This window comes from Leucoraja erinacea, chromosome 3 (genome assembly GCF_028641065.1).
Source record: "Leucoraja erinacea ecotype New England chromosome 3, Leri_hhj_1, whole genome shotgun sequence".
NCBI lineage: Eukaryota > Metazoa > Chordata > Chondrichthyes > Rajiformes > Rajidae > Leucoraja > Leucoraja erinaceus.
Genome location: NC_073379.1, coordinates 34,642,625 through 34,653,948, shown reverse-complemented (window position 1 = coordinate 34,653,948; position 11,324 = coordinate 34,642,625).

Sequence of the window (11,324 nt, the reverse complement as noted above, 5' to 3'; positions counted from 1 at the left end):
AAATAAATATTCTCTGAAAGAGGAAGCAGAAATCTTCCAGAATTGATGTAGAACAATCTAGCAAAATTGATTGAGGACCTAAAATAAAAAAGAAACTTAAAAAAAAAGGATTGACAGTGAAAGCTGTTAATTCACCAGGATCTGATCATCTGCAACCAGTAATTTGAAAGAGATGGAAGTGGCAATAGAAGATGCATAGGTTGTCATCCAGAATGGAACATAACAACTGAATACTTGTGCCCCTGTCCCACTTAGGAAACCTGAACGGAAACCTCTGGAGACTTTGTGCCCCACCCAAGGTTTCCGTGCGGTTCCCAGAGGTTTTTGTCAGTCTCCCTACCTGCTTCCACTATCTGCAACCTCTGGCAACCACCTGCAACCTCCGGGAACTGCACGGAAACCTTGGGTGGGGCGCAAAGTCTCCAGAGGTTTCCGTTCAGGTTTCCTAAGTGGGACCGGGGCATTACTATTTAAAAAGCAGGAAGCAAGGAAATGGAAATTTCCAGAGCAATTAAACTAATTTCTGAAAAGTCATAGAATCAAACACCAGAGAAAAGCTGACCAGGTCCATACTAACCATCAAATACTCGCCTACACAAATTCCATTGGCCACATACCGATCTACCTGGGTTTCTTCTCCCATGGTTCACCGCTCCATTCCCCTGCTGCAGATGCCTACAGGTCTACAACTTATGTCCATAAGTAACTGTCAATGGAGTGCAGATTGATCAATCTCCCTTGCTTCACTGTTAATATCAGAAATGGGTGTAATTAGGAGTGGTTGTTCCCAGAATTGGGATTATTTTTACACGTTTGTACATCACGGCCATTTTAAAAGGCTCCTTTCCTGCTTTGGCCGATGCACAACTCCAGCTGCAAGAAACGTCCCTCAGAAAACACATGAGCAAGTTTCAGAATTCAAGGGCTATTAATGATGTCATAAATGCCAGCCTTGCAGGTGATGCCCACATTTTATGTAGGGCACTAAAAGTGCCTCTAGTTAGCAATTTCTGAACGTTCAGCATGTCGTGTATTGCCAGCTGTAATGCCACTTTTGCAGCTGCCTGTTACAATTCTAATGTTCCTTGCTGTGTTGATATATCATGCATTCTACAAATGTCCGGTTTATATCTGTGATTTACAGGTGTGACCATTCTTGTTTGCCAATTCATCAAGCTACAAAGCAATGAAAAGAAAGATTAATTCCTCCGGCTATTTTTATTCCAGAATTCACACGCACAAACATGCAGTCAGCTGCGGGTTACATAGACGTCAGTCAAGGGATTAAGATGACATTAAAAAGCACAGGATGGAAGCTCAAGGGGATTATCAACATCAACTCAATTCGAACATGAATTACTGTTTTTCAGCATGCTCCAGAGTGTGTTATTCTGGCTGATATCTTTGAAATATTAGTCTGCACCTTCCTTCTTACCTTCCTAGCATATAAAAATGCTTGGTATTCTGCCTGCAATGTAGAACTATAAAATGTGTAGGATAATACCTCTGTTTAATATCATACAAATGCCCTAGGCTTTGAATTCCAATAGTGCAGTGTAATCAGTTTTGTTTAACTGCTGTAATTTCAGCCTTGAAAACTGGCAGGAGGCACAATAAATGCTTTAACGATTCACGTTAGGGAGGGCCAGGAGCCATCATTTGAAGCTCTATGGAAGTAGGAATACATTGTATTTCAAGAAATTCTTATCTGACAGAGATCTGGGCTTCAGGAATTTTTGGCTGGTTATAAGTGTTGACTCCCTTCAATGGGAAATTGGACTATTTCTTCACTGGGTCAAGGTAAATATCTTTATGGAGAGAAAGATAGACTAGTCAGTGTCTGCTAAGTCTGCAGGGCAATCAATTAAGTTCATATCATAACTCTGACAGCTATCTAGATTAGTTATTTCATATTGGAAACGTTAGCATGGGCTCAATTATGAGAGTTGTAACTCACGGGTCTACATTAATGACAAGGGCCATGGACTATTTGTTAATAATCCAGTGTCATAAAGCCATACAGCACTGAAAAAAGGCCCTTCAGACCGACTTGCCCATGACGATCAAGAAGCCCCATCTATGCTGACAAGTGTGACAAGTGTAGACTGACCACCTGCCCGCATTTAGTCCATATCCCTCTAAACCTTTCCTACCCAAAATCATTGTTAAGGTTAGTTTTCAACCTTGAATCAATGTGGTAAATATGCTCCCCATTGTGCTGCTTGATGCAGTTACAGGATAGTACACATTGCAATTTTGGTGGATAGATACAAAAAGCTGGAGTAACTCAGCAGGTCAGACAGCATCTCTGGAGAAAAGGAATAGGTGACATTTGAGGTCGAGATTGATAGATTGATACTGAATGATGTGCTTCGGCTTAGTCATGGACATTATTGACTGCTATTGCTGGTGTACCACAGAGGAAAATGGAGAATATTTCATCTTACCAAGAGATCAAATCCAACCATAACATTTGGGAAAAATAAATTAGTTGAAATAACTACACTGCAATAACTAGGTAGTGTAAACAATGCATTAATTTGCGATAAGAAAAACCCTTTATTTTTTATCTTTGTGACCTGGCAAATACAGTATGTGACTCTGGAACAGGCCTAATGTGCCTGTCTCTTAATTGCTCGTTAAAGTAGGTTATTGTAGCAAGCCACTCTGTGCAATAACTACTTTTGATGCCCACATTACAAAATGAATAAAAGTGGCAGCCCAGTGGCACAGCAAGTAGACCGGAAATCTCACAGCTCCATAACTTGGGTTCAAACTTGACCTCGAGTGCTATCCAGAGTTTGCATGCTCTCCCTGTGAATCAAAGTTTCCTTTGGATGCTCCAGTTCCCTCCTAAGCCCCAAAGGTATGCAGGTTGATAGGTTAAGTGGTCACTATTGTTGAAAATGGAGTGCATAGAAATATGGAGAGGAAAAATAAATTTTAATGTAAATATTTGTAACGTAATTTACAGATTGATTCTTCAGTCTGAAAAAAGGTCTCAACCCAAAACATCACCCATTCCTATTCTCCAGAGATGCTGCCTGTTCTGCTGAGTTACTCCAGAATTGTGTGTCTATCTTCTGTCTACATGTTGTCCATTCTAGAATTTGATAAGATTGTGGGAGAGGAAGGAGCAGAGCGATTGTTAATTCACCCAACGCCTTGACTGACATTTTGAATGGGTTTAAAGGCACAGCAAATTATCCCTTTTATTTCAATATTAATCTTTTGAATGGGATGGCTTGAGTTATAGACCATGCCGGAGGTTCACAAGGTCAAGTGGGATGAAACGAGCTTCAGGTCTTGCTACCTGTACATGCCTTGACAGATGGCACACACACTGCACACTGCACACTGCACACTGCACACTGCACACTGCACACTGCCTCCGATGAAGGTCATTTAAAGTGCAGTCACCACAGTAATGTAGAAAATACATCAGTCAATTTGTGTACATTAGTTCCCAAGCAGCAATGCTGTAATAGGAAAGTAATCAGTCTGAAGAACGGTCCTGACCTAAAATGTCACCTATCCATGATCTCCAGAGATGCAACTGGACCTGCTGAGTTAGCACTGCAGCACTTTGCGTCCATTTGTGTGCAGTTTTACTTCTTGTTTGAGGGAAAATTGATGGCGTCAGGATACTTGAATAATAATTCCATACTTCTTCAAAATTGTAACTGAAAATTGCCAGGCCTCAAACTTCAAAGTTCTCCTCTAAATATGGAACTCCAACCATTAGCTTCATCTGATTCAGGTCCAAGTCTGTCCAGAACTGGATGCTGAGCTACACTCCACATCAAACCCTATGTAGAGGATATACCTGACGAGAGCTGGTGTGCTAAGACTAAAGTAATGTTGGATCAAGATGTTGTTTCAAGTAGGTTACTAGAATCCTGGAAATTTCATGAGATTTAGCCCATTGTCTTTGTGCTTAGCCCAATGAAGCCAATCCCATCTGCTGGCAGTGGATCCGTTGCTCTGTAGGTCAGCACTATTCAAGTAGATAGCCAAGCATTTTTTTTTAATGTGTTGTTTTTCTGCCTCCCCATCTCTTTATTACTGTTGATTAAAAATCTTATCTTCCATTTAATCACCCTATCAATCACTTTAAATCCATGCTCCTTAGTTTATGTCCTCTCTAATAAGCAAAATAGGTATTTCATGTTTGCTTTGTCTCACTCAACCTTTCATCATTTCATGTTTGCCTTGTCTCACTCAACCTTTCATACCTCAGTCAGCCGTCTTGGCTTCAGAGAAAACAAGCCTAGCATTCACAATCTTTCCTCACAGCTACACTTTTCCAGACCTGGCAGTAACATTGTAAATCTTATCTGGACCCTCTCCAGTGCACTCCACTCTATCCTGGCTAACCAATGTACAATTTGAATACTGAGTTCATTTCTGGGCACCACACTTTAGATTGAAGTGGAGGAAAACTTCCCTATTCTCACATTCTTGATTAATAAAGACAGGTATCCCATATGGGTTTTTTTTAAACCACATTATTGGCCTGTCCGGCTGCAAGTTTTCTTTACTTCTCTGCATCACTGAATAACATAACCATTCATTATATATTTCTTAACTTTGTTGCATCTTCCTAAGTATATTAGGTCACATTCCCTGAATTAAATTGCATTGTTTTTTTCTCTATTCAATTCATCCTATTCAACAATAGCTTGATATTTTTCTTCAACTATAGCCATTCTCCTCACTGTCAAAAACACAGGCAACTTTTGTATAAAATGCAGACTTTTTTTCCATGCCCCTTAGATTTAGCTCCAATTCATTAACACAGGTTATAAAAAACAAGGATTCGACTACAGAGCCCTATGGGACTCTACTGATCACATAGTTCCAGTTATGAAAGTACCCACTAACCACTATATTGTGTTTCCTGTCATTGAATACATTTTGGATCAAATTTGGCAAACTCTCTTGCATCTAGAATAGGTTATCTGCTTAGATATTAGCACTTTGGGCAGAATATCTTGTGGAGCTTTGCTAAAATATGCATAGACTGATCTCATCGACCAAGTAAGACAGACACAAACCTCCCTTAACAAATCCAAGCAGAGTCCGTGATTAATCTGTGCCTTCTAAATAAAGGATTGTACTATGCCCTTGAGGTAATTCCAATAATCTGATGTTACACAAACTAAACTGCAATTGCTCAATCCATTCCATCTTCCCTTTATAAACCACAGCACGGCTTAGAAGTCCGTCAATCCACTGGCATAGTTTCCAGTGTCAGAGAGGATAGAAAAAATAATCGTGAGGGTCACATCAATTTCCACCCTTTCTTCTTTTAATAACTTGAGATAAGTTTCACTGAGACATGATAATTGATCCACTTTCTAAGATAATGAACCCCCATAATACTCTCCATTTATCTCATCCAATATCTCACTCTTCTTAATTACAGTATTAGAATGACTCTGTCAAGACTTCATTAGCAGGTCTCCCATGTCTTCCACTCACAAACTGCTTTTCCCTTTGGCAGAGCCGGCCTTAGGAGGTGCGGGGCCCAAGTGGGAAAGTTTTGGTGAGCCCCAGGTACCCAGCCAAGGCCTATAGAACCATAGAAATATAAATAAAGTCTATTATAGACTTTATATCTCTATGGTAGAATGGAAAATCATCAAAATGTGCACTTAAAAAGTGCCTGCGAGTTAATGGACCAAACAGATCTAAATTACATTTTAATATAAAATTGCATACATGTTGAATCAACTATTATACTGATACCCAAAAAAGATAAAGATCTCGATGAGCCAGGATCATATAGAGCAATAGCTCTGCTAAATACAGACCAGAAAATATTAGCTAAAACCCTGGCAAGAAGACTAAGTAAATACGTTAGTAAATTGATACACCCTGATCAAACTGGATTTATACCCAAGAGACACTCGTTCAACAACTTGAGACGTCTGTTTAATATAATGTATTCACATAGAATAATAAAAGAAGACATCAATTATTTCATTAGACGCAGAAAAAGCATTTGACCAAGTAGAATGGAAATATCTTTTTACAGTATTGCAAAAATTTCAATTAGGAGAAAATGTTATTTCATGGATAAAGTTGTTATATAACAGGCCGTCTGCCAGAATACTAACCAATCAAATACTCTCACGTAAATTTCAATTATCCAGGGGCAATAGACAAGGGCGTGCATTATCACCTCTGTTATTTGCCCTTGCGATCGAACCCTTAGCTGAAAGCATAAGAGTACATCCGAACATTCATGGTTATAATACTAAATATTCTAATAATAAGATATCGCTGTATGCAGATGATGTATTATTATATATTACCAACTCCCAAGTTAGTATTCCAAACATACTAAATCTTATAGAAGAATGTGGTTCCTTTTCAGGGTATAGAATAAACTGGAACAAAAGTGAAATTATGTCAATAAAACCTCAAGACCCGACACACCTTCTAAAATTTCCTTTTATAATTGCTACGGAAACAGTTAAATATCTTGGAGGTTACGTAACTAGAAAATACCCTTCTTTATTTCGAGCAAATTTTCCACCATTAATTACCAAACTAAATTCAATTTTGGAAAACACTTCTCCTTCATAGGTAGAATAAATGCCATAAAGATGATCTTCCTTCCACAAATCCTGTACCTATTTCAATCTTTACCGATTTTTCTCCCTAAAAGTTTTAAAAAAAAAAACTCGTTTCTGTGATCACAAACTTTATTTGGGATTACAAAACTCACAGAATTCATAAACAACATATATGTAAACCTAAAGAAATCAACAGACTGGCTCTCCCTAATTTTTTTTACTATTACTGTGCAACGAATATTAAAAATTTAATCTATTGGATGGACGATACATGCTGACAGGTAAACTGGCTAATAATGGAAAGGGAAAATTGTTTTCCTTTTAATATAGGCACGATTCTTCTCTCTCCAATAAATCTGAAGAAATCAGCATATGAGAAAAATCCGATAATCCATAGCACCCTGCGAATCTGGAAACAGGTGAAATCAACCCTTAAATTGAGAAATGTATCTCTTCTCTTACCATTCACCAATAATCCCTTGTTTAAACCGTCTGCTTTAGATATGGCATTTATACAATGGGAAAGCTTAGGAATTAAAAAGCTGGGAGACCTTTATGAGATGGGGACTCTCCTCTCATTTAAAGAATTACAGTTGAAATATCATTTGAAAGGTAGCCAATATTTTAGATACCATCAAATACGAGACTATGTGAAATCACACACCCAAGACTGTCAATATATGGTTCCAGACATACTAGACAAATGCATGGATAGAAAGTCTGATTCAAATAAGTTAATATCGTACCTTTACAATACCCTTTTAAATTTACAAACTCCATTGCCGGAAATAATTAGGTGAGCTTGGGAAGATAAACTGGGCCTAACAATGTTTAAATATACTTGGGAGGAAATCCTTCTATATATACCCAACTCTTCTCTTAATGTTAGGCACTCGCTAATACAATTTAAAAAACTGCATAGACTTTATTACTCAAAGTTTAAACTGAATAAGATCTTCCCAAATGTGTCCCCTATTTGTGATAAATGTCTCCTTCAGGAAGCAACCATAACACACTCTTTTGCCTCCTGTATAAAGTTACACAATTTCTGAAGGGAAATTTTTGATATATTTTCTAAAATACTTAAAATAAAATTGGACCCTGACATAGAATTTATCACACTAGGTACGTCAGAAGCCTGTTCTGACCTAACATTATTTCAAAGACGTTTCCTTAACTATGGCCTGATAATGGCGAAAAAACTAATACTTAAATTTTGGAAACACACATCAGTCCCTACAGTGAAGATGTGGATTACAAACATGTCCGAGACACTACATTTGGAAAATATTAGACTTGCCTTGGTGGAAAAACCAGATCAATTTTTCAAGACATGGACACTCTTCACCGAATTCTTACAAGGATAGTATGGTGCAACACAAATCTAAATTTAAATCCGAGTCTGGGTTGGGCCGCCGGGTGAGGTGGGTTGGGGGGGGTGGGGACACGAGGGGCAGGTATATCTCCACTTTCCTTTTTTCTTTTTATTTTCTCTTCTATCTCTACTCACTTTCCGGCCACACTACTTTGGTAGTCTAGGGATCTTTTCTATGCGCTTATCTTTTCACTTCTCACTTTTTCCCTCTCTTGTTCTCTCTTTCTTCTTTTCTCTTCTTTTCAGGTTATAAGGTTAAAAATGAAGCTGTACAATAATTGTATAATTTTTGACGCCGAATCTTTTATCCTTGTACAATTGCTTCTAATAAAAATAATTTAAAAAATTAAATTAAAAAAAATTGCATACATGTAAGCCTACAAGTAACAAACAAAATGTGTAGGTCACCTCTGAAAAGCACATAGTTACAATACCACGTGTTTTAGTGACAGTGAAATGAAAACAAAGTAATTTAATTAACTATATCCTGGAAAACCAATAACTATTGGCGAAAAACCAGTCCAGGCATTAAATGTTGGGCTTTAGCCCCATCCTACCCTTTGGGCTTCTACCCCATCCTAACTTAGTTGTTGTGTGTGTGTGTGTGTGTGTGTGTGTGTGTGTGTGTGTGTGTGTGTGTGTGTGTGTGTGTGTGTGTGTGTGTGTGTGTGTGTGTGTGTGTGTGTGTGTGTGTGTGTGTGTGTGTGTGTGTGTGTGTGTGTGTGTTTGTTGTGTCTGTGTGTTATGTGTGTGTGTGTGGGGGAAGGAAGGAGAGGGGGAGGGAGGGAGGGAAGAAGGGAAGGCAGTCCGGTCGGACGGGTGTGAGTGTGAGCTGAGGCTGAGGTTTTTAAACGTTGCTCCAACCCCCGGCCCGGCCCTCCCTGTATTGATCACCGCTCCTCCCCGGGGAGAGAGAAGGGTGGAGCCGGGGCTGTGTGCCTGAAGCACGGCGACTGGCGGGGGGGGAGCATTGCTCCCGGACAGTGAGGGAACGACCCACCTCTCCCTTCTCCATTCACCCTCATAACCTCCTCCCTGTCTACCCCATTCTTCCACCTCCACCCCTCTACTCTCCCTCTACTCACTCTCCACCCTTCTCTCCCCCCTCCACCCGGGGTATATCTACCCGAGTCAAGAGTAGATTACTCTGGCGTGGGGCCCCCTTAGGCGCGGGGCCCAATTCGGAGCAATTGGTCCAATTGGCTTAAGGCTGGCCCTGCCCTTTGGTTCCATATAGGCCTGACTAGTTCCCTAGTGATCCCTACGCTCTTTAATCCCTTATTAAAAAATTTAGGTATTTGATTTTACTTTCCAATGGTTTTCACACACTTTCTTTGCTTTCCTAATTTCCCTATTGATTTCAGTCCTACACTTGCCACAACCTTGAGCTCTCACTGTTTGACTTAAGCTTCCTCGATTGAGAGCTCTCGTTCTTACCACCGAATGCATGTGGCCTCACTCTTTATCTATGGAAACAGTTGAGCCTAATTTCCACCTCCAGTTCTGGCCTCTTTCACTTTCATTTTTCATCATGAGTTCAACTGACAGCCCCAAGCTCTTGAAAACTCTCCAGAATTACTCTCACGCCTCCTTTAAGCTCCAGAAAAACAAAATTTCACCAGATTTTTGGCCATTTGTTCTAATAGCTTCTGATGACTTGGAATTGAAATGACTTTTCATCATTCAATAATTATGATGTTTGGCGAGGAGGTGGGGGAAGGAATGGAAACCACGGGAAATGCCTTTGGTGAGGTCAGGTAAGTCCAACTGGGTTAATGGATTCAGTTAAAAGCACATTGTTTTTTTTGTGTTGTAATGTATTGTTAATAGTGAGGATGTGGGCCTTGTCCAATAGACATGGCTGCACTAAAGAATGAGGGAAGTTAAGTAAGGAAAGTTGAGCATGTCTCAACTGACACATCATTTACATAGAAACATAGAAACATAGAAAGTAGGTGCGAGAGCAGACCACCAGGTCCATCGAGCCCGCACCGCCATTCGCTCATGGCTGAACACTAAACAGACACACTTACCCACAAACAGTAGACACAAGACACAGAACACAAGACACTACCCTCCCCTTTATACCGCTATCACCCCTCTCCACCCCAAGAACCTCGTGATCTCCTGGGTGAGGCAAAAAAACCGGATTAAAAACGTGGGTCCAATTAGGGGCGGGGCCCAAATCCGGGAGCAATTCCTCTCTGACCCCAATCTGGCTTAATCGACACTTGTCCAGGAGATCCCTTTGGGTCTTACTATATAACCATGACTAGGTCCATATCCCCTGCCCTCTCCCCGTAGCCCCTTATCCCCTTGGCAGCTAAAAAACCATCTATTTTAGTCTTAAATATATCCAAAAGTTTCTGCTTCCACTGCTCCCTGGGGCAGTGAATTCCATAAATTAACCACCCTCTGGGTGAAGAAGTTCTTCCTCATCTCAGTTTTAAAAGAGCCCCCCCTTATTCTGCAACTATGTCCCCTAGTTCTAGTTTCCCCGATCATTGGGAACATCCTCGGTGCATCCACCCGATCAAGGCCCCTCACGATCTTATATGTTTCAATGAGATCGCCTCTCATTTTCTAAACTCCAAAGAGTAGAGTTCCAGCCTACTTATTTTTCCTCATATGTCAATCCCCTCATTGCAGGAATTAATCTTGAAAACCTTCGCTGCACTGCCTCCAGGGCTAGTACATCCTTTCTTAAGTATGGACCCCAGAACTGTACACAGTATTCCAAATGTGGCCTTTGTTCTACTGTGTACAGCTGCAGCAAGACCTCCGAATTTTATACTCTTTTCCCCCTAGCAATAAAGGCCAAAACTCCATTGGCCTTCCTGATTGCTTGCTGCTGCACCTGCATACTAACTTTCAGTGATTCATGTACTAATACCCCTAGATCCCTTTGCGTTGCATTACAACGCAGCTCCTCCTCATTTAGAAAATAACTTGCCCTATCATTTTTTTTCCCAAAGTGAATGACTTCACATTTATTAGTATTAAATTTCATCTGCCAAGTTGTTGCCCACTCACCTAGCTTATCTATATCCTTTTGCAGACTCTTCCTATCCTCCTCATCCCCTACTTTTCCTCCCATTTTTGTATCGTCCGCAAATTTTGATATATTACACTTGGTTCCCTCCTCCAAATCATTTATATAAATTGTGAACAACTGGGGTCCCATCATTTCCTGCAGATGAACCATAGAGAGCATTCTATCTGAATACATCACAGCTTAGTATGGCAACTGCTCTGCTCAACACCACAAGACATTGCGGAAAGTTGCCAGTACATCATGTTAACCAGAGGGAAATGTTCCTGGAGGTGAACCCGTGTCGGACCAACAACATTTCCAAAGGATAATC